At 45.8% G+C, this 24,672-nt stretch overlaps 1 long non-coding RNA gene across 1 annotated transcript in view; it reads right to left on the bottom strand.

Annotated features, from left to right (window-relative positions):
* LOC139038686 (uncharacterized) overlaps window positions 1-9,791 on the bottom strand; it is a 50,461-nt gene extending 40,670 nt beyond the window's left edge. The window contains exon 1 of the long non-coding RNA XR_011491751.1: window positions 9,166-9,791. This is a non-coding gene — a long non-coding RNA (uncharacterized lncRNA). The remainder of the gene's footprint in view (window positions 1-9,165) is intronic.
* Between the last annotated feature and the right edge of the window lie 14,881 nt (window positions 9,792-24,672).

The raw sequence follows: 24,672 nt of genomic DNA, 5'->3' as shown, positions 1-24,672 counted from the left end.
TCAAGAGTCTTCTCCAACACCACAGTTCAGAAGCATCAGTTCTTCGGCACTCAGCTTTCTTCACAGTCCAACTCTCACATCCATACATGACCACTGGAAAAATTATAGCTTTGACCAGACAGACATTTGTTGACAAAGTAATGTCTCTGCTTTTTAATATGGTATCTAGGTTGGTCATAACTTTCCTTTCAAGGAGTAAGCATTTTTTAATTTCATGGCTGCGATCACCATCTGCAGTGATTTTGGAGCCCAAAAAAATAAAGTCTGACACTGTTTCCACTGTCTCCCCATCTATTTCCCATGAGGTGATGGGACCAGATGCCACATGATCTTAGTTTTCTGAATGTTAAGCTTTAAGTCAACTTTTTCACTCTCCTCTTTCACTTTCATCAAGAGGCTTCTTAGTTCCTCTTCACTCTCTGCCATAAGCCTCACTTAAAATTCTCCAATCTCAGTTTTCTCATCTGCATAATAGACATAAAAATTGTTCTCTGATGAAGAATGTGCGGCAAATTAAACAATGCAACAGAAGCATTTTGTGTGCCATCAGATGCTCTATGAGCATCGTTCCACTTCCTGTTCTAGTCAAACTTTGCTCCCAGTTGGAGAAGAACCAGAGCCATAAATATCTGTCTTTCTGGAGCCACTGCCTTCCCCTAAAGCATTTTAAGGCAAGATTATTTCAACCAAAAATCTCAAAAAAGTCAACAGGCATGGTATATTACAGAGAAAAAGTCAATGTGGCTAGTCCCTAAGAAATAAAGGTGAGAGAGTGTGTGTTCAGTTGCTCTTTGTTACCCTATGAACTGTAGCCCACTAGGTCCCTCTGTCCATGGATTTCTCTAGGAAGGAATGCTGGAGTGTATTGCCATTTCTTTCTCCAGAGGACCTTCCTGACCCAGGGATCAAACCCACATCACTTATATTTCCTGCATTGGCAGGCAGATTCTTTACCCCTGTACCATCTGGAAGGCCCCAAAGAAGAGAGAGTGAGGATAAAATGTCTGAGGAGGAGAAAATGCCAGAACAGGTACAGAATCCAAGGTGAAGGAAGAAACTTGGAGTGTATTTAGCCTGACTTGAGAAGGCAGAGGGAGGTTGAAAGCATGAGGTACTGTGACACAATTTGGATGCTCAAGGATGTCTTCAGGAGGCTGTGAAAATGGACTGGAGAGTGTCAAGAGTTAAAGTTGAAAGGCTGATTAGAAGCCAGTGTAGCATCCCAGTGAGATAAGATGGCTCTAGGAGTAGAGATTTAACAGGGATATGGTGGAAAATGGCAAGATTCTGTCTGTATGTTAGAAGCAGAGCCAACTGTACTTCCTTTCAGCATACCCAGATGGAAAACTAATTAATTCTCCCTGGAAAACAAAAGATTAAAGGATTACTGCCTTCTGCAGTGGTGAAAAGTGAGGCTGAGACCCCTTGTCCCCAATGAACTCATTTGAGGACACAAATAACTTCATTATATATTGTTATATCTTAGAGTCATGGTGTGAAAAGAGCTTTGGAAAGTCCATATCCAATATCTTCATTTACTCCTTAGACATGCAAGGCCAAGCCCTAGGGGTCAGCCTTCCCATTCAGCTGAGCAGGGAACAGCTTGAATCAGAGAGACCCCAGGTCCCCTAATTGCTGGCCTGATAGTTGGTCTTCAACATCAGCAAAGGGGCATGAACACTAATATCAATAACATCCCCAGTGCTAAGTACAAATCTGGGGCCCTTAATGCCTTCTGCTTACCTGAACTCAGAAGAACTTAAACCTGACTTGGTTGCCCCGACCAACAAAGCTGGGGGCAGGATAAATTTTTCTATCTAGAGTCTATTGACTCTATCCTGACCGAGTCACATGTGCTGGCTGTTCATTGCACACACCCAGCATCTACAACGTACCTGCTCTGAGGTGAGCTGCACTGGGTACCATGCACTGAAATGCCCAGGAAAGTAGAACCCGCCTGATCCCTGCTCTCACTGAGATGTCAAGGACATGCTTTCTGCTTGATCGGTGGAGTCGTGCAAGATGGCTATTACGACCTTTGGTGTAATACACAAGGAAGAATCGCAGACACAAGGCTATTCAGAAGTTTACCTATACTCCCCAGTCTGCGGTGGGCGGTCACTTCTGGGCCCCAGGCAAAGTACAGGTGCAGATCAAAGAGAAGCTTGTGCAGAGGACCTAGGCAGCTTTCCAGGCCCCTGTTGGTGTGAGCAGAATAAAAGGATTTTGAAAAATTTATCCTGCCCCCGGCTTTGTTGGCTAAGTCAACTAAGTCCAGTATAAGCTCTTCTGAGTTCACGTAAGGAGAAGCCACAAGGACCCCAGATTTATATGTAAGACTTTTGAGGATGTTCAAGTACCAAAAGGCCATGGACTGGCGTGGAGGTGGCAGGAGTGGGGATGGGTGGTTGGGGGCATGGGGAGGAGAGAAGCAAGAAACAGAAGAAAAAGAGAAAGCCACATCAGTCAGAGAATGTACTCAGAGTGAAAAGGGGAGAAAGGTAACCCGAGAACCCTGGGCTCCATCTGCTCAGACTCTGAGGATAAAGGCGACAGGGGATTAGGTGACCTGAGGGGCCACAACAGGGGCTCCGGCCCCCCAAGTGCACACAGCATAAAAATGCCATTTATCAGTCCTGTGCATGGTAATTACATTTAATACTGACCCTGATTCCTTTTGTCCATGGGAAATAATGAAAGCTGCTCTGTTTGAGCCTGAGGGTCTTAAGTGACTCATTAGCGACTCCAGGCTGGCAGTGGCAATAGGACAAAGGAGAGCCAGGGGCATGTGCTTTCATGTTCTGCAAGAGATGGTTCTGAAATTTCTTAATCCGGTGTGGAAAGAAGGTGTGGGGAGAGCAGAGTTCAAACAAGGACCCAGATCCTGTCTCAGTTATTCAACAACTAGGTGCCCAGGACTTTCCTGGTGGTCCAGCGGGTAAGAATCTACCTGCCAATGCAGGGGGCATGGATTCCATCTCTAGTCCAGGAAGGTCTCGCATAGCATGGGGCAACTCGGCCTCTGGGCCACAACTACTGAAGCCCATGGGCCTAGAGCCCATGCTCTGCAACAAGAGAAGCCAAGGCAATGAGAAGCCTGGATACAGCAATTATGACCGATGACTGAGCAAAAGATAAATAAATAAAATTGAAAAAGCGTAGCTATTTGGTCTTGGGCAGGATGTTTAAATGCCCTGAACCTCTGCTTTCTCACGGGCTTCCCTCATCGCTCGGTTGGTAAAGAATCTGCCTGCAATGTGGGAAACTTGGGTTTGATCCCTGGGTTGGGAAGAGCCCCTGCAGAAGGGAAAGGCTGCCCACTCCAGTATTCTGGCCTGGAGAGTTCCATGGGCTGTATTGTCCATAGGGTTGCAATGAGTCGGACATGACTGAGTGACTTTCATTCACTCTGCTTTCTCACAGAGAAGCTTGGTGGACCACAGTCCATAGGGTTGAGAAGAGTCGGACACAACTGTAGAGACTTGGCAAGCGCACACATGCAGAGAATGGTGATTGCACTTGGCAGATGTTTCAGAAATGCAGACCCAGAGATCACAAGGCATACTGGCTGTGTATGCTGCTGAGGCTGTTTAGTTGCTAAGTCATGTCTGACTCTTCTGACTCTGCAACCCCCATGGACCATAGCCTGCCAGGCTCCTCAGTCCATGAGATTTCCCAGACCAGAATACAGTGGTTGGTTGCCATTTCTTTCTCCAGAGGGTCTACCTGACTCAGCTACTGAACCCACGTCTTCTGCTTGGAGGGCAGATTTTTTACCACTGGGTCACCTGGGAACCCCATTGACTCTGGGTAATTAGTTGATAATAATGACAAGAATGGATGCTGTTTATTGAGCACTTAGGATATGCCAGGCACTTCCTTTGGATTAAATTGATTTCATCCTCATGCTAAAGTTTCTTCTGATTTATTCTCCACATAAGGAAGTTTGTCCAAAGCTACACAGCTACCCCTCAGTGGGGTGAGCACTCAACCCAGGCTGCCTGACCCTGGAGCCCCCAACATGAGGACCTAAAATGTTATTGCCTGCAGAAATCTAGGAACTGTGGCAGAACATGGAAATGTCTCCAGGAGACACAAGGCGGAAGCAGGCATATATCCAGGGAGTGAGGAGGGAATAAGTCTTCATGGAGCCTTGGGGAAGGCTTCACGGAAGAGGGCCAGCTACACCCAGCAGCCAGAAGCATGGGGACATTGCTTCTCCTTTCATTAGAATTGTCTTCTCCCTCTGTCCTCAGCGGTCCTGGCAATACCCGGACCTTTCTTGGTCTCTGTCTCTTAGATCTTAATTCTGTATATGTGGTTCTGATTATTGGATGATTAACTCACTTTTCTTTTGCTTTGCCTATAATACTTCCACTTACACAAGGCACACTTTTGTGCTGAGCATGGTATTCTTCTCTTTGCATTTATTCTGACAGTAACCTGCAGAGTGGGGATTGTCGGCACCATAAGTCAGGGAGGAGATTGAAGCAGGAAGGTTGTTTCCTGTCCCTGAGTCTGCAGAGAGCAACAGGCATATGTCCTGGACCCCCTTGTTCCTGCTCCTGGGGTCCTGTCAGACATTCCAGCGGTGGTTAACCTCCATCTGGAGGGGTGTTCTAAACCCTTTGCTAGATTCATGAACAGTAACCCCTCACTGTCCCTCATCCCTATGACGCTATTCCATGCCTCCAAAAATAGGTTTTGTTGTAGGATATTTTACCCAAATTTTTCTTTCAATTGTCAAATTAACACCTGCTATTGGAGAAAATGTGTACAAATCAGAGGACTGTACATATAAGACTAAACTTCTGACATCCAGATGTTACCTTCACTAGCTTCTTGATACTTTTCTCTCCCTTGAATGCTGTTTTGGCAGATAAATAATACCATCCTGTAGGTGAAAGTGGATCCTGCCTTTTCTACCTAACAGAGTGCTGAGAAATACCCAACACATCAACAATCACTTTCTACATTTCACTTTCATTCATTAATGTTTTTACAGAAACTAGTACTTAAATATACATGCAAATTATTAAAAGTGAGACTTTCTCTTAATTTCAGATAATTTACTAGAGCAGATTTCCAACCTTATAGTTGCTACAGTCAAAAGCTTATAGTTGCTACACACATATACATGTGTGTGTCTTCCCTGCAGTCCAATGGTTAATACCTCGTCTTGCAATGCTGAGGGTGCAGGTTCAACCCCTGGTCCGGAAGCTAAGATTTCACATGCCTCGCAGCCAAAAAATCAAACATAAAACAAGAAATACTGTAACAAATTCAATAAAGACTTGAAAAAAAGCATGTGTGTTTTTAAGACTCTTAATGGGTTTCTCAGGTGGCTCAGTGGTAAGAATCCACCTACCAGTGCAGGAGCAGCAGGAGGCACAGGTTCGATCCTCAGTCAGGAAGATCCCTTGGAGGAGGAAATGGCAACCCCCTCCAGTATTGCCTGGAGAATCCCATTGACAGAGGAGCCTGGTGGGCTATAGTCCTTGGGGTCACAAAGAGTCGGACTTGACTGAGCACCTATGCAAGACTCTTAATATATAATTTCAAACACTTAAGCCCTCACTGCCTGTCAGCTGCCACCAGGCCTTGGGTTAATTCTTATTATGTGATTTAGTCCACATAAAAGCCTCAGAGAAAGCAATATCATCCTGCCCCTTTTACATGAGAAGTTCCTCAGGCTCCGCGAGGACAGGCATGTAGCCTCAGGCAGCATTCCAGAAACAGTCGTAGCCACCTTCACACTTACCTGGATGAAAACATCCTGGCTTCTTTAGACACTTTTACCTGGCTCCCATAGATGCATGTCGGGCTTCTTTGTGACAATATATTTTATTGATCCCTCTTTCTCTCTGGTCTAAAGCAAATTATACTGGGCATATTTAGAAATACAGTAGGGGTGCTAATATACATTTCTATGGTGCTTCTAAGTGAGAATATTTGGATATACAATTTTTAATTTCATCCACCATAAAGAACCTCAAAGGAAGGAGGGCTAACTGACCCTATTTTTTCAAGCTTGCCATTGACTACCCAGTCAACAGTAGAGTTTGCCCTTAAATACAAGTCTCCAACTTTAATCCCTCCCCACTCAGCACAATCCTAGACCTTGATGCAAAAATAAATCAGAACTGAAAGCATGTGTTCATGTAAAAACCTGAATGAATATTCATGGCAGTTTTATTCATACTAGTCCAAAACTGGGAAGAACCCAGATGTCCTTCAACAGGTGATTGGCTGAAAACATTGATGCACTTATACCATGGGATGCTACTCTGAGACAAAGAGAAGCACAGGTAACAACTTAGATAGTTCTCCATGGAATAGTGCTGAGTGAAAAGGCCAAAGACCAAAAGGTCACATGCTGTATGACTTTATCTATACATAGCCTTCATGAAATGACAAAATTATCGAGATAGAAAACCAATTAGTGACGGCCAGGGTTTAGCGATGGGGCAGATGGAAATGGAAGGAAGGTAGATGCAGTTATAAAAGATCAGCATGAGGTCTCCTCATGGTGATGGGACTCTGAGTCTCTTGACTGTGGCGGTGGATACCGGAACCCACACACGTGATGGAATTGTACAGAACTAAATACACACAAGAATTTAAGTCAAACTGGGGAAGTCTGAGAGAGACTGGTGAGTTGTATCAGTGGCAATGGTATTCTACTTGTGATACCATATGATCGTGTTACAAAATGTTGCCATGAGGAGAAATTGGGCTAGTCCACACTGGGTCCCTCCGCATTATTGTTCACAGTCGTTTATTCATCTGAAAAACTCTCTCAATAAAAATTTTCATTAGTATGTGTATGGCTGAGTCCCTTTGCCGTCTACCTGTAACTATCACAACATTGTTCAACAGCTCTAATTCGATATAAAACAGTTTAAAAATAGATCAGAAGGATGGAGGACAATTATATTTTGTCACCCTCAATGAGAATGATTTATCTGTTATATTTCAGAGAACTTCAGTGGTCTCAAGCATCCCTCCTATTGAAACTTGGCTTTGGGAAACTCTAGGATGGGTTCAGGGTTCTAGGAAACATGTCCCTCATTGGGTGGGAGTCACATGAGAGGTTAAGGTCATGGCTTCCCCCTTTTCTACCACCCCACTCATTCCAAGAGCTCACAATCTTGGAATTCGAAGAGTTCGAACTTAAAAAAAAAGATGACAATTTCACTTCAGTGTTTTCTAATTTCGCTGTAACTGCTACCAGCTGTGGGTTAATGGAGACCATATTCCAGGAGGCATCCTGGGGCCTTTTCATGTTTTCCAGTTGCCCAAGAGCTGACGTGGTTAAATAAAAGGGGAAGAATGGGGAGAGCAGGGCCTGATTTTACGCACCGGTTTTCAGAGCCGCACTGTGTCTCGCTCCAGCATCTTCAGACACAGGAGCCGAGTGGGGTTTCTGGCTCTGAGTCCGAAGCACATCAGAGGACTTGGCAGGACTTGCCTTGCTGCTGCCTCTGCAAGCAGCTGTCGGCAGGATCCAGATTCGAGCGGTGGGGAACCTCCGTCAGCTGCTCTCATTAACCTTGGTCCATCTCCCTGGGTTAAGCTGGAAATGTGATCAACACACCAGATCCAGGGGGAGAGAGAGAGAGACCTTTTTTTTTTTTTAATTTTGTATTGGCATATAGCTGGTTAACAATGTTGTGACAGTTTCAGATGAACAGCAAAGGGACTCCGGCGATTGTATACATGTATCCATTCTCCCCCAAACTCCCCTCCTAACCAGGCTCCCACATAGCACTGAGCAGAGTTCCATGTAGCGCATGGTTGGTTATCCATTGTAAATTTAGCAGTGTGTATCTGTCCGTCTCAAACTCCCTAATAATCCCTTCCCCGCCGGCAACCATAAGTTTGTGAGAGAGAGAGAGAATCCCAACTGTCCAAGAAAATCTGCAAGTTCATCTGTCTTGGAGCCTTTCACCCTCCTCTTCCATGATTCCTCGTAGCTCAATCGGTAAAGAACCTGCCTGCAAAGCAGGAGATCTGGGTTCAATTCCTGGGTCAGGAAGATCCTTGAAGAAGGAAAACACAACCCACTCTACTATTCTTGCCTGGAGAATATCATGGACAGAGGATCCTGGCAGGCTACAGCCCACAGGATCGCAAGAGTCAGACACAACTGAGCGACTCAACCACCACGACCACCACCCTCCTCTCAGCAAACACCAGAAACCAGTGATGCTCCAGTTCTCCAGAGGTTGGGATCTGCCTCCCTCTTGCTCAGCATTCACATTCATGCCCTGAATTAAATCTCAAAATAAAGCTTTAGGACAGGCAGGGTTAGCATCCCCATTTCAGATGAGCAAAGAGACAGAGAGAGGTAATATGTGGCCCAGGACCACTTGGCACCAAACAACACATCCAGGACAGGAATTCACAGCATCTCAAATATAAGACACATGCAAATACATCATTCAAAGCTTTAATAATCATTAAAAAGTTACTGCTACAGGAGAAAGTTCTGTATTAGAAAAACAACATGCAGGAGAGGCTGGGGGTGTGGGAAGACAGCTGGCAAACTTGAACCTGCCCTGCCAGGCAGGCAATGTGTTTGTGCTTTCCCACATTATCTCATTAAATACACAAGAGGGTCTGTAACACAGAGAATATGATCTCTGTTGAAAGGAGAAACTGGGGCTCCCGATGAGGAAATGTAATGGACCAAGGTCATGAAAAATATTAAAATCCAGGTACACTGATGTGGGCTCCCAGGGTCCTGCCCATTTCATTCACATAATCAGTGGGCAGTTTCTACTTCCTGAGTCCACTGAAGGCATTCTGACCACATTTCTTAAATGGAGAGGCTGATATTGTATTGATGAAAAAGTTATTTCAGGTTCTTCTGTAACATCTTACAGAAAAACTCAAATGAACGTTTTGTCCAACCCAAATAACCACTGGACATCAGAAATGCTCCACACGTAAACCTGTGAGTCGGTGCCTGATACCCCCCACCCATCGAGTGCCCAGCACCGAAAACAGCTTACTGTCCTGTAAGCAAAAGGGTGCCTGCCCTGAGGAAGCTTGTGAGCAGGTCACCTGGACACCCATGCATCAAGAAAAGAACCTTAGGAAACACAGCACAAAGTCTGAGTTCAATTGTCACCTTCCCCTGAAGTCTCCCTCGTCACTCACCTGCATCCCAGGCTGGACGGGACCTTCTTCCTGTCATTCCCCATGATCCTGGTCCTCTCTCTGCGAGGGCTCAGAGTGGCATGTAGTCCTTCCCGAGCTCAACGCCATTCCTACTTGGCTGAGACCCTACCACCTCCCTACATCCCCACCGGGCCCTGTCCAAAATTCACGTCGAAGGCTGCCGCCAGCCCCATCGAGATCAGCGCTGTCCACTCGAGTTTCTCTTGCTCTGGAGGCAGGTGGTCGAGTGCAGGGTGGGCGGGCACACACGCGCAGTTCGGCAACAAAGCAGGGAAGAGGCGGTTGCCACTCCGAAGCCCTATGCGATCTGCTCAGCGGCTCTGGACGCTCTCATGTCTTCCATTAACCTCCAGTTAACATCGCAGTGGGGGCCAAACTGTTTGAAATCTGCAAACAGATCCCTGCGTCCATCTCTCCTGCAGAGGGCCTTGATGCCTTGCCTCTGCATCCCTCGGAAGGCAGCCTATTGAGCCCATCCTTACCTAGGATGGGCCGAAGGGGTGGGATGGTCTTCCCACTCCCAGCCTGGGGCCTGGATCCCATGCTCCATCCCCATACCGGGCACCCAGTGTGGGGGCAAGGGGCTGGGAAGCAGGGCTAGTGGAAAGGGACATTATGTCCGGGAGAGAGCAGCCACGTGCCCCCCCCCACCCCCCCACCCCCCCGTGCCTCCATCCCATTCTTCCTCCTTTCAAAGTCCTGCTGGCTCCCCTCCTTGGTTCACTCCAGCACCATCCAGGCTCTGTCCTCTCTGCCTTTTCCCTCTCCCTCTCCTTCATGTCCTCTCCTCTCTGTCTCTCTTCTGGGTCCCTCTGCCTCTGGGTAGTCTCCTCTCCTTCTCCCGTCCCCAGGTCTGTGTGTCCACCTGGCCTCTGTCCTCTGTGGCTCCCTATCTTCTCTCTCCCCTGCACCCCCACCCTACAAAGCATGCCTGGATTCTGCTGTACAAAGCAGGGCCTTTCATCCACAGGGGCCTGACCCCAACACAATGCTGTCTTTGTCCTGGGGCTTCTGAGCCAAATGGAGACAGGGGCATGAGTGTTCCTCTCCGCCAAGCCCTGTCCACTTTTGCTGGCCTCTCATTGTTCTGCTGTGTCGCTGAGACCTGCCTCCACTCCCCCATCCCCCCACGTGCAAGCGCGCACACACACACACACACTCACTCACACACACAGCAGCCTCACCAACTCCAATCCCAACTCACAATCCAGGGAGAGCAAGAGGCTCTCCCTCCATCATCCTTAGTGTCATTATTTTAGGAATATTAAGGCTCTGTTGCAATATTTCTGAGTGAAGAAGTGGGCAGGCAGTTCTCACAGAGAATATATCTCTTTGAAACATGCCTGAAATGGACCAATAGATAGCATCTTGTGTAATTACACATTTCCTAATAGGTCAGATTCCCTGTGCTTGAGAAGGGAAATCACTGGCCTTAGTCCCAATTGGGCAAGTTTGCTGATATTTGAATATCCATTGGAATGAAGTAAAATAAATACTACATTGGGGTTAGACATTGTAGTGGGCAAAGTTGAAAAATGTGATGGTCGGAGAACCAGGGGTCAGAATACGATGAAAGTTTTAGGTCTTGCTTTCTGTGTTCCTCTCTGATGGCAGCTGGAGAAACAGGGTAATCCAGGACACCACACCCTAATATGGACAAGGGCAAACTGGACCATGCCCAGAGGAGTGTGGTCAGAGGAAAGGTCTTCTCTAGTCTCTGCCTTAGAAGAATCTTTGAATCGGGGCTGTTCAAGCCGGCACACAGGGGCCTAATAAGGAGATCTTAAGATCTGAGAAAGTGCTGCAAAGAAGTGGGAATAGACTTGTTCCAGGTAAGTCAATAAGAGCAACTCATCAACTCATTCAACAAGTTACCTATTGAGATATTTCTCCATGTCAAGTGTGAAGCTCAGAACTGGGGACTCAGGGGAAGGCAGAATACAGTCTGTCTTCATTTAGCTTAAAGTCTCCAGAGAAAGATTGCACTGGACAGTGGAATCTAAGGAGGAGGCCTGCTCTAAGGAGTAAGTCCAGGGAGAAATGGGATCCATGGCAAGGAGGGAAGATCAGAAAGAGATGTTTCACTCAGCCCAAGGAAGAATGCTCTGAGAATCAGAGAGGTCCAACAATTCACTGGGATGCTATGGGAAGGGTTGATCTTCCTATTGTCCGAGGTATGTGTGTGTGTGTGTGTGTGTGTGTGTGTGTGTGTGCAGTAACTGCATCTTCTATGAGAGATGTTACTGAAGGGTTGCAAGCTCTACGCAGTGAGGTTGTATTTGGCACACTTGAAGATCCATTCCAAATCTGGTCATTTCTAAAAATCAGGGAGTAAAATTGCTGATGATCATTGTGTTTCTTCTAATAAAACTGCTTTTAATGGTGTTTCTCACCTGGGCAGCGTGGACACGTGGGACAAGTCTGCATCCAGCCTCTGACAGATCCATGTGTGTTGTACACTGGCCATCACTGGCTCTGTGGGCCCAGGAAGATGCCTCAGCTTCCTGCCTCTAACATATGGGGAAGGGTAGTATGCCAACTTTATAGGATTTTTGTGATAACTAAACAAGATATGATATACATAAAATCTCCAGCATGGTTTGTGGCACATACTAGACATTGGGTGATGGGTTGCTATTATGATGTGTCATTAGTATAACTATTACCCCAGTCATTAAGTCATAGTATCACAGAAACATTCAGTTAGAAATTATTAAAGTGGCATTACTAAAATTGGAAAATTATATAACAGAAAAAAATTCCTATTCATACTATTAAAAACTACATTTTAAAATATCTAGGAATAATACACACCGAGGAAACCAGATCTGAGAGAGACACGTGCACCCCAATGTTCATCGCAACACTGTTTATAATAGCCAGGACATGGAAGCAACCTAGATGCCCATCAGCAGACAAATGGATAAGGAAGCTGTGGTACATATACACCATGGAATATTACTCAGCCATTAAAAAGAAATCATTTGAATCAGTTCTAATGAGATGGATGAAACTGGAGCCCATTATATAGAGTGAAGTAAGCCAGAAAGATAAAGACCATTACAGTATACTAACACATATATATGAAATTTAGAAAGATGGTAATGATAACCCTATATGCAAAACAGAAAAAGAGACACAGATGTATAGAACAGATTTTTGGACTCTGTGGGAGAAGGTGAGGGTGGGATGTTTCAAGAGAACAGCATTGAAACATGTATATTATCTAGGGTGAAACAGATCACCAGCCCAGGTTGGATGCATGAGACAAGTGCTCGGGCCTGGTGCACTGGGAAGACCCAGAGGGAGAGGGAGGTGGGAGGGGGGATAGGGATGGGGAATACATGTAACTCCATGGCTGATTCATGTCAATGTATGACAAAAACCACTACAATATTGTAAAGTAATTAGCCTCCAACTAATAAAAATTTAAAAAAATTAAAAAAAAAAAATAAATGAAAAACAAAAACAAAATAAAATAAAATATCTAGGAATAAAATGAACAATGAAACATCCAAGAAATCTATGTAGGAAACTAGAGAGTAGTCTTGATTATTAAAAAACACAAACCTAAATAGAGACTCTCAGTGTCCTGGGTGAGAAGATGGAATGATGTAAAGTTGTCAAGACACTCCAATTTAATCTACAAAAGCAATATAATCTCAATCAAAATCCCAATGGAGTCTTTTATGGAACTTGGCAAGACAGTGCTAAAATTAATCAGAAAAGAAAATGTACAAGAATAGTCAAAGAAGAAATTAATTAAGAATAATGGTAGGGATAACTTGCCCTACAGATGGCATAAATAAGACTATAAAGCTACAATAATTAAAACTATGCTATTGTTCCAAGAAGAGATGAATGGAGAAATGTAAGAGAAGAAAGAGTGAAGAAATAGTCCCATGTGTGTCCCAGAATAAAATGTGCAAAAAAGAGGGCATGTCAAATTCACGGAGGAAAAATGCCTTCTGCAAAGAATGAAGTGATATTATCTTGTTATCTATTTGGAAGAAAAGGTAATAAAATGCCTTTCTTATAATCTGTCCCCAGATAAATTGTAGATGGATTTATTCATTCACTTTAGAAATACTCATTCAACATCTATGCGCTAGGGCCTGGCTAGGCACTTGGGTTCACAGTGGTAATGGGCGCATACACAGTCTCAGGCCCTGAACCAGTGGCTCTTCCAGTTGGGAGCTGGACAACACAGATGGTAATAAGATGTCATTACAACTGTGAGAAGTGCTGGGAAGAAACCAACATGTTTCTGTGGCAAAAGATGATGGGTTGCTCAGAGGTCTTTTAGCTGAAATGCAGAGTGGAAGAGACTTGTGAAAGGCCAAAGACGAGAAAGATGGTGCTTTCCAGAAACTGAAGGAACCAGCTGGTCTGAGTATGTTACCTGAAGGCAGGGATGTTAAGAGATGGAATTGGAGAAATAAATGGGATTAGAAATCTAAATCTCAAAAGAACACAGAATTGTAGAGAAAAATTTGGTTGATTCTGTTTCACTGAGAGGCTTGTAGAAACTTCCTAAGTAGGATGCAATACCTAAAAGATGGAAGAGAAGTTTTACCAGTAAAATAATAACTAGTACTACTGCTACTGATTTCCTTTCCTGTAGGATGGACTGGTTGGCTCTCCTTGCAGTCCAAGGGACTCTCAAGAGTATTCTCCAACACCACAGTTCAAAAGCATCAATTCTTCAGTGCTCAGCTTTCTTTATAGTCCAAATCTCACTGTCATACATGACCACTGGAAAAACCATAGCCTTGACTAGATGGACCTTTATTGGCAAAGTAATGTCTCTGCTTTTCAATATGCTGTCTAGGTTGGTCATAGCTTTTCTTCCAAGGAGCAAGTGTCTTTTAATTTCAAGTCTGCAGTCACCATCTGCAGTGATTATGGAGTCCCCAAAAATAAAGCCTGCCACTGTTTCCACTGTTTCCCCATCTACTTGCCATGAAGTGATCCTAAAGGAGATCGGTCCTGAATATTCTTTGGAAGGACTGATGTTGAAACTGAAACTCCAATGCTTTGGCCACCTGATGTGAAGAACTGACTCATTGGAAAAGATCCTGATGCTGGGAAAGACTGAAGGTGGGAGAAGGGGACGACAGAGGATGAAATGGTTGGATGGCATCATTGACTCAATGGACATGAGTTTAAGTAAACTGTGGGAGTTGGTGATGGACGGGGAAGCCTGGTGTGCTGCAGTCCATGGGGTTGCAAAGAGTCAGAGACGACTGAGCGACTGAACGGAACTGAAGTGAACTGCTCCTACTAATGCTATGTGGCTCCACTGCTGATGCTGCTCTACTACTATTATTATCAATGTCACTGCTCTGCTCCTCCTGCTTCTATACAATTATACCTACTACTGCTACTATACACTACTAGTGTACTGCTATACTACGCTACTAGTACAGTACCACTGCTCCTGCTATTGTGGCTATGCTCCTACTGCTGCTATGCTGCTCTCCTGCTGTATATTCATTTTAAGGCCTGATGCTGAAGCTGAAGCTCCAATACTTTGTCCACCTGATGCGAAGAGCCAATTCATGGGGAAAGACCTTGATGCTGGGAAAGATTGAGGGCAGAAGGAGAAGAGGGCAACAGAAGGTGAGCTGGCTGGATGGCATCAGTGACTCAGGAGACATGAGTCTGAGCAAACTCCAGGAGATGGTGAGTGACAGGGAAGCCCGATGTGCCGCAGTCTATGGGATCGCAAAGAGTCAGACACGACTTCGTGACTGAACAACCACAACTGTGCACTGTACCATCACTGCCGCTACATACTACCACTATGGAAGTGAAAGTGAAGTCGCTCAGTCGGGTCTGACTCTTCGCGGCCCCATGGACTGCAGCCTACCAGGCTCCTCCATCCATGGGATTTTCCAGGCAAGAGTACTGGAGCGGGGTGCCACTTCCTTCTCTAGGAAGTCTTCCTGTCTCCTGCATTGCGGGCAGATGCTTTACCGTCTGAGCCACCGGGGGAGCCCCAAGTATAGTAGACCAGCACTAACCACTACACTATTACTACTGCTGCTGCTGCTGCTAATCCTAAACTCCTGCTGTCCTTACACTACCACTGCTATCATCACCAGCACTAACCACTATACCATTACTGCTGCTACTGCTGCTACTGATCCTAAACTCCTGTGGTCCTCACACTACCACTACTATCAGCACCACCACTAACCACTACACTATTACTACTGCTGCTGCTGCTGCTGATCCTAAACTCCTGCTGTCCTCACACGACCACGACTATCATCACCACCACTAACCACTACACTATTACTACTGCTGCTGATCCTAAACTCCTGCAGTCCTCACACGACCACGACTATCATCACCACCACTAACCACTACGCTATTACTACTGCTACTGCTACTGCTGACCCTAAACTCCTGTGTCCTCACACGACCACAACTATCATCACTACTACAGCACCACTGCTCCGACACTAGCACTACTATTATACTACTATCACACCAATGCGATTGCACCACCTGTGCCATTAGCACACTCCTACTTCACTACTGTACCGCTATACTGTTCTAACGCTGCTGCTCCGGGTCTGCCTCCACTGCACGCTCGTCCGTCAGCCTCCTGCTTCTGTGCTCCTTCCGTGAGCATCCTCCCCCTCCTCCTACCACTCTGTTCCTGCTCCCACACACTACTGCTCATTACTACCAGTGCCATTCCTGCCACTACTACAACTCCCCTGCCACCAGCACCACTATCCTAGCACTGATGTACTAGTGGACCACACTGCTAGCATTGCACCTACTGCCTGACTGCTACTAATGCACCGCTGCTCCTACTGGAGTGCTAATATTCCCACACAACTGCTACTATATCACTATACTGACTCTGCTATTCCCACAACTACTACAGTATTACTGCTGAGAATCTACCACCACTGCCGTTCTTCTAATGCCACGCTAATGCTTCAGCCACCGCTACTGCTAAACAACCTCAATCCTTCTACTACTAGCAGCAGTACAATTACTACACTTCTAGGCCACATAATTCACATAAACAAAGTTAAGAAATGGAGAACATATTTGCCCCGAGATATAATGACGCTAATATTTTAGAGTGCCTGATATGTGTTTACAAACGTTAACTAAATAAAGCTGCCAGAGGTAAACACTGTATCATCCCCACTGTGCAGAGGAAACTGAGAGGCAAGCCAGAGTACCTTGGCTGAGGTCACATGAAAGTCGGCAGAGGACCTGGGACTCGGCCAGGACTCAGTATCCGTTCTCACCGTGACCCTGCTCTGCTGTGTTGCTAATGTCACCTTCTCATGTGTCTGTTCTTATTGTTGTTTAGTCACTAGGTCATGTTCAACTTTTTTGTGACCCCATGGACTGTAGCCCACCAGGATTCTCTGGGATTTCCCAGGCAAGAATACTGGAGTACTTTGCCACTTCCTTCTCTAGGAGATCGTCCAAACCCAAAGATCAAACCCTGGTCTCCTGCTTAAGCAGGCAAATTCTTCACCACTGAGCCACCCAGGAAGCTGCTCTCATGTGTCTAATTCAAAACAAATCCAGCTGCAGTGCTCATCCACCAAGACTAATGGGAAGTCCAGCATTAGTATCTCATCCAAGCTTATTTTTCAGACGTGAACCTGGTCCTGGGAAGAGGTCAGGATGGCTGCTGCAGCCCAGTACTGGCCAAGGTCTCACGGTCCAGTCCAACAGCAGGCAACTTGCAACTGACTCCCTCCTGCTGCATAAGCAAGTGCTCAGGCCTCACCTGCACCGGCCCTAGCCATCCCTTCCCCAGCCTCCCATGTCAGAGGGGCTGCTTCCTCTCTGGCTCAGGTTTCCACGTGGAGGTGCCTGCCACCCCTGTCCTGGGGAAACTTTCCTTCCCATTCCCAAGTTGAGCTTTTCTCCTCTTCAGTTCCCAGAACATCAGACCTTCAATCCCCTGCCTCATAACTAGACATGTCCACCCTAATTGCCTCAGTGGGCCCAGGCGGGAGAATCAAAGACCCATTTAGGGAGGGCACCCGCCATCTGGCATGGTTTCCTCACTGTGCCTGGGACATGCAAACCTTCCCCGCTCTGGGATTACGGAAGCCTGGATTCTAAAAGCAAAAGCTGGCACTCTGCCTGGTGGAAGGAACAAACTGGGGGTAAGGACACAATCTGGGGAAATACTTGTCATTTCTTTAGGGGTAGATGGTGATTGCAGCCCTGAAATTAAAAGACGCTTACTCCTTGGAAGGAAAGTTATGACCAACCTAGACAGCATATTAAAAAGCAGAGACATTACTTTGCCAACAAAGTTCCATCTAGTCAAGGCTATGGTTTTTCCAGTGGTCATGTATGGATGGGAGAGCTGGACAGTGAAGAAAGCTGAGCACTGAAGAATTGATGCTTTTGAACTGTGGTGTTGGAGAATACTCTTGAGAGTCCCTTGGATGGCAAGGAGATTCAACCAGTCCATTCTAAAGGAGATCAGTCCCGGTTGCTCACTGAAAGAACTGATGCTGAAGCTGAAACTCCAATACTTTGGCCACCTCATGCGAAGACTTGACTCATTGGAAAAGACCCTAATGCTGGGAAGGATTGGGGGCAGGAGGAAAAGGGGACGACAGAGGATGAGATGGCTGGATGGCATCACTGACTTGATGGACATGGGTTTCAGTAGACTCCGGGAGTTGGTGATGGACAGGGAGGTCTGGCGTGCTGCGATTCATGGGGTCGCAAAGAGTCAAACACGACTGAGCGACTGAACTGAACTGACTGATAGGTGAGAAAAATAAAAGAGGTACTTTCTAAATAGATTATTTGCTACATTAATACCATAGTGAATTATAGGAATCCTTTTTATCCGCATTTGGGCTTTCCAGGTGACTCTACTGGTAAAAAACATACCTGCTGATGCATGAGACACACGTTCCATCCCTGGGTCAGGAAGATCCCCTGGAGAAGGAAATGAAAACCCACTCCAGTATTCTTGCCTGGAAAATTCCATGGACAGAGGCGCCTGGTAGGCTATAGTCCATGGAGCTGCAACAAGTCACACACAACTAAGCGCACACACACACGCATATAGAGTTAATGAGAGACAAACAAGTGAAAAGGCAGAAAAAAAATATTCGAAAGTTATAACGTTCAAACCAAGAAAAATAAACACAAGTGGCCAATAAGTCCATAAGAGGATGTGCAAACTTACTATTAATCAGAGGAATGAAAATTTTAAAATTGAGACACAATTGCTCTGATTGCAAGCCATTTTTAAAAATGTAATTGAAAAAACTGTTGAAAAGCAGGCATTTTGACCAAAGCTGATTGGAGTGAAAACTGATACCATTTTGGGAGAATCATTTGGCTTTTTAACAACAATGAAAAAGATGCATACTTTTGACCCAGCAAGTGTATTTTTAGGACTCTAAAAATGCTTATACATTTGAACAAGTACATATAAAAAGAACACGCAACATGTCATACAATTATATAACATAAAATATATATTTGAGCGATAGTTTTAGCAATGTTTGTCGAGTAACAAAAATTAAAATGTTGGGGAATGGTTAATCCAATCTAAGCTATGTAAATTTTTGCTGCCATTAGAAAGTGTGCTCCATGACCACTAACATAGAAGTTACATTATTAAGTGGGAAAAAAATATATATATATATAAGTGAAAAATGTAAACAAATAAGAAACCGAAGTGAACTTTGAGATATAGATGATAGATGAATGGATAGATAGATAAACAGATATTGATAAAACACAAATTATACCTTACATTAAAATGTGGATATATTTTGATGCCATTATGACATATATACATGTAATTATATGTTCATGCTAAATATATGCCAGTTTGGATAACAAACTGTTTTCCAGGCGGACATCTGTAGAAGCAGGGTGTAGAACTGTGTGTACTGGGAGAGAATAGAAAACATAATAAATGAGACTTTCATTCCATGTTTCTCTATTCTTTTATTTTTGTAACCGGCATTACCTTTTAACTCTAAGACAGTCCCCCAGAGTGAGCTCAGTCCCCCTCTGTGCGAAAGTGCCTCCACACCTTTCCCTCATGTGTGTCCGTTCATCACACACGTCTGCTGGTCCTCTACCATCACACGGAGACACCTGCATGCCTGTTAAGTTGCTTCCATCTTGTTTGCTTGACTCTGTGTGACCCCATGGACTATAGTCCACCAGGCTCCTCTGTCCACGGGACTCACCAGGCAAGAACACTGGAGTGGGTTGCCATGCTCTCTTCCAGGGGATCTTCCTGACCCAGGAATCGTACCCGTGCATCTTATGTCTCCTGCATTGGCAGGCAGGTTCTTTATCACTAGCCCTGCCTGGGAAGCACTCTCCCCAATACCGAGACCCCAGAAGACCTCTGAGTGTGGGAGTCACATCCTCACAAGATAGCCTGTTCTGTCTTGACCTCTCCATCTATCAGGAAGTGCTTCCCTTTCAGCAGAAGCTCTGGGTCCTCTGCCTGTGATACTGAGTCCGCTGGCCCTTGCTGGCCGAGATCCGTGACAGCATGTGGCGTCAAAGCCCTTCTGGGGACGGCTCCCCCATCAACTGAAACTCAGCACAGGTATAGTTGTTTCAGGCAAGTACCAAAGCAGGCCTCTGCTTGGGGAATACCCGCTGGGAGCTGGTGGTTTCTGTCTCTGGGGCTGTGCTTGGATATTTCTGACCTCTTCCTTGTCTTGCTCTCGGGCAGCTATGGATCATCCTGTTTGCAGGGCCTGATTATTGGGCCCACTGGCGCACCAAGCAGTCAACCCCACGAGTGACAATCATAAAGCATCTCAGAGTGAGCGGAGCTCCTTGTCATTCTACAGAGCTTCGCGCTCCCTGCCTGAAGCATCCTTTCCAAACAGACATTGCATCCCCATGTTTCTGCTTCAGTGCTGACAGGACAAAACCCAGGCCTCTCTGCCTGGCCTCCATCCTGCCATCTCTGCTCTCTCCCGCATCCTCACCTCCCATTTCTGCTGCAAAGGCAGCCTGAGGTCCAGGTAGGTGAGCTGTGTGCAGACTCCCTGATGGCTGGGCCACTCACGCCCCTGCATCTACCTGCATGCTGCTCTGTCTCCAGTGTCTGCTTCCCCTGTCTATTCTTTGAAAGTGAAAGTCGCTCAGTCGTATCTGACTCTTTGCAATCCCATGGACTTCTCCATGAGAAGTCCAGTAATCCATGTAATTCTCCAGGCCAGAATACTGGAGTGGGTAGCCTTTCCCTTCTCCAGGGGATCTTCCTGACCCAGGGATTGAACCCAGGTCTTCCACATTGCAGGCAGATTCTTTACCAGCTGAGCCCCAGGGAAGTCTATTCCTTAGGACTCAGCTTAAACTTTATCTCTTCTAGAAGCCTTCCCAGGTGGCAGGATCCAAGGGTAGGTTAGAGGACCTCCTCTGGGCCCCCACAGCCCCCTACCAGGCCACCTGTTGCCATGTTAGTCTCAACCACAGACTGTGAGCTCCATGAGGATGCATTTCCTCTACATCTTCTCCTGTGCAGCCTGGCCATCCTGGCTGGCATATATATGTTGAATATATGAATTAACAAATGGATGGGAAATGAACTTACATCTTAAGAAAACAGAAGATCAGAAGCAAGTTCCTGGAAACATGAGCATCTTTACAACAGCAGGGAGCCCAAGTTCACGTGCCCTGGAGTAGAGGAAGCCACAGATGGCGAGCCACCACTGGCATTTGGGTCAAACGGACCGAATCACTCTCCTCCCCTGCACCTGTCACCTCCACTCTTCCCCAGGTTGAATCCTTGGGTCTCCACTTTAGCCAAGTTGTAGGCACCAAGCTTGCTCAAGATACTTGGGATCATCCAGCAGTCTGAAGAGTTCAGCCTTGAGCCTCTCCAGTTCTTAGATTGAGTGAGACAGATTGAAACGCAATGTGGACTTGGAAATCTGACCCCGCCCCGTGCCATCCCTCCCATGACCCCAGTCCTACTGTGATCTCACTCCACGTCCCTGGACTCACTGAATGTATCTACACGTGGTTTCCTTCTGACCAAAGAAAACAAAACAGAGCAGGAATTATCGTCATCAGTCTCCATAAAACTCACAGTCCAGGATGACCACAGAGAAGAAAACAGGTAGATAAGAAGGAAGTATGGACAAGGGTGCAGAGAGAGCTCAGTCCAGCTGGGAAACCCTCAAGGGCTTGGTCTCCAGCACAAGGAGAAGGAAAAGGGTTTGAGACCAAAAAATGACATAGCCATGGGAACAGAGAAGGAGAGACATGCGAAAAAACATGGAATGTGCAGGGGCCACCTGGAAGCTCTGTGGGGTTCCAGGGTGGGGTAGAGAGCGAGGGGTGTCACTAAGAATGAATCTAGAAAGTGGCCAGATGGAGACAGGCCCTGGGAGGTCATCTACAGGAGGGGGACTGTAAACTCTTTTTAAATAACCCGGAAGGAATTTACTGGTTCACCAACCTGAATGTCACCTAGTATTGCTGCTGCTGCTGCTGCTAAGTCGCTTCAGTCGTGTCCAACTCTGTGCGACCCCATAGACGGCAGCCCACCAGGCTCCCCCGTCCCTGGGATTCTCCAGGCAAGAACCCTGGAGTGGGTTGCCATTTCCTTCTCCAATGTGTGAAAGTGAAAAGTGAAAGTGAAGTCACTCAGTTGTGTCCGACTCTCAGAGACCCCATGGACCGCAGCCCACCAGGCTCCTCCGTCCATGGGATTTTCCAGGCGAGAGTACTGGAGTGGGGTGCCATCACCTTATCCTGGCAGACCCTTATTCTGAACAGTCAGCAGAATGTTAATAAGCCATCAGTGGCACAAAGAGTTAGAAACCCTTAGAAGAACATCTACTATATGGCCTGTATTTCTCAGTGAAAACCTTCATAACACGTTTCAACACAGAAATATACCTTTTGAGATTCCATGCTTTGGAAATAATATGGGCTGTGACTCCAGGTGAAAGACGTTTCTAAATTCCCTGAGGTCATCTTGATCCCAAATATAATTCAGAGTGCAAAATAATTTTCACATTATGACAGATTTGTAAAGGAATGTTTCAGGCAAAATGACATAATCTTCACATCTTTCAGCCTAAGACCTTTTGTGTATTTGACTCTCCAATTCCAAACTTCTTAGTGAATTGTTAAATTATCTCTGTGAAGGGATTTTAAAGCCTAAATTATTTACTTCCCTGGTGGTCCAGTGGCTAAGGATCTGCCTGCCAATGCAGGGGACGCCAATTTGATCCCTGATCCAGGGAGATCCTGCATGCATTGGGCCAGCTAGGCCTCTGTGCCATAACTACTAAAGGCTAGAGCCTGAGCTCTGCAACAAGAGAAACCATCACAATGAGAAGCTCAAGTACCCCGAATAGAGAATAGCCCTGCTCACCGCAACTAGAGTAAGTCTGTGCACAGCAGCAAAGATCCAGGGTAGCCATACATAAATTTAAAAAACACCTGAATTGCAAAACCATCTATTAAGCCATTTCTAATAACTATCTCTTTCATATGCATAAATACATTTGTTACTCTTTTTTCTAAATTCAATCACAGCTTCAGTAGAGAGTCCAGCCTGATTGGTCCAGCATTTGCTCACTGCTAGAGTACAATGTGATGTTAGCATGCAGACTGACACGTTTTAGAATAACCCAACTCATTGCTCTTTTCCACCGTACAGACAAGAAACCATGGCATTTGTTGTGTGATAAGAACAGACTTCAGAGAGGTCATTCCAACATTTCATATTCAATAGAAACAAAAGTGTATTTTATCAAGCACTTTAACTTCATTAACTGGAGTGTATGTTCCAACTCCAGAGTTTTTAACTTGAACTTATCAAGATGTTTTTGAAGAATTATTGGATGCCTTATGGACTTTGTCATTTACAAAATAACTCCCCCAAAGTTCTGTTTGGTTAGTGGCAGATAGAATGCACCCCAAAAGAGAAAGCTTTACTTCTAAAATTGTAAACCACAAAAGAGTTTAGATCAGATTTGTGTCAGTGTGCCGCTACACAAAACTTCTATGGCAGAAGGGTCTTCATTCACTGGGGCACAGAATGTATCTTTTCTGAGATGGCTTTAGAGGATGCTAACACTTGGTCACATAGGGGGACTCAGCTGAACAAAGGGTCTGGATTACAAAAGCACAGGCCACAACCTTACCAGGGCCAGGCCCTAAAACAACCCAAACCCAAATGGTGAAGTGCCCAGAAATAAAGACACATATGCTCTGCTGGTATATGGCTCCTCAGGTTTGGACTTATATCATGGCCCTACTTGGTTAGCATCACTATCTTCAGTATTTAGCATTTCTTTAACAAAAATATCTATTTCTTTATTTGGTTGCCTTGGGTCTTTGTTGTGGCATATGGGATCTTTTGTTACACAGCACAGACTCTCTAGCTGTAGCATGTGGGCTCCAGAGAACTCAGGCTCAGAAGTTGCGACACATAGGTTTAGTTGCTGCATGGCATTAGGGATCTTAGTTCCCTACCTGCATCCCCCGCATTGCAAGGAGGATTCTTAACCACTGGACTACCAATGGCTAAGATGGACCACCATCTTCAGTATCAAAGAGCAGACATCTTCCATAACCTAGCAACATACCCATGTGCTAAGACTGGTAGGAAATACAAGTACCAAGAGCATCCCTGGAGCTTACCTCCCTGTCTCCTGGCTGCCTTTCTGGAAAGGATGGCTCCCAGGACCAGCACACAAAATGTGACCCCAAAGTCCTCTATACTTTGGAGCACAGTGGGGTGATATCTGAACTCACCATTGTGTGTGCTAAATTGCCTCACTCGTGTCCAACTCTTTGTGACCCTGTGGACTGTAGCCCACCAGGATCCTCTGTCCATGAGATTCTCCAGGCAAGAATACTGGAGTGGGTTGCCATGCTCTCCTCCAGGGGGTCTTCCCAACCCAGGGACTGAAACTGCGTCTCTTATATCTCCTGCACTGGCAGGTAGATACTTGACTGCTAGCACCACCTGGGAAGCCCAGGCTCGCTACTAAGTAACCTATAATTTTTTTGAGCCTCAGTTTCCTTATCTATAAAACAGGCATAATAACAGCTTCTAGAGAGGGTTCTTTTGGGGAACTGAGCAGAAGAAATGTGGCAAGGTGCACACACAATTGGGCTTCCCAGTGGTAACGAATCTGCTTGCCAATGCAGGAGACACAGGAGACGTGGGTTCAAACCCTGAGTCAGGAAGAGCCCCTGCAGGATGAAATGACAGCCCACTCTGGTATTCTTGCCTGGAGAGTCCCATGGACAGAGGCCCTGGTGAGCCACAGCTCATGGGGTCACAAGAGAAATGGACATGACTGAGCGACTGAACACACAGACAGCGCGCATGCACATCATGAATTATGCAACACCTCTGAGATGCAGGTTGTCATGATTATTTATAAGGGCCCAAGGGTTGTCCCAGGATGTCTTTTCTGCATCTCAATTCTCCCATCTCTTCTTTGGGACACCTCA

The sequence above is a fragment of the Odocoileus virginianus genome, chromosome 16 (assembly GCF_023699985.2).
Source record: "Odocoileus virginianus isolate 20LAN1187 ecotype Illinois chromosome 16, Ovbor_1.2, whole genome shotgun sequence".
Lineage (NCBI taxonomy): Eukaryota > Metazoa > Chordata > Mammalia > Artiodactyla > Cervidae > Odocoileus > Odocoileus virginianus.
The sequence above is the reverse complement of the archived record's forward strand: the minus strand, read 5'-3'. Positions and strand labels throughout refer to the sequence as shown.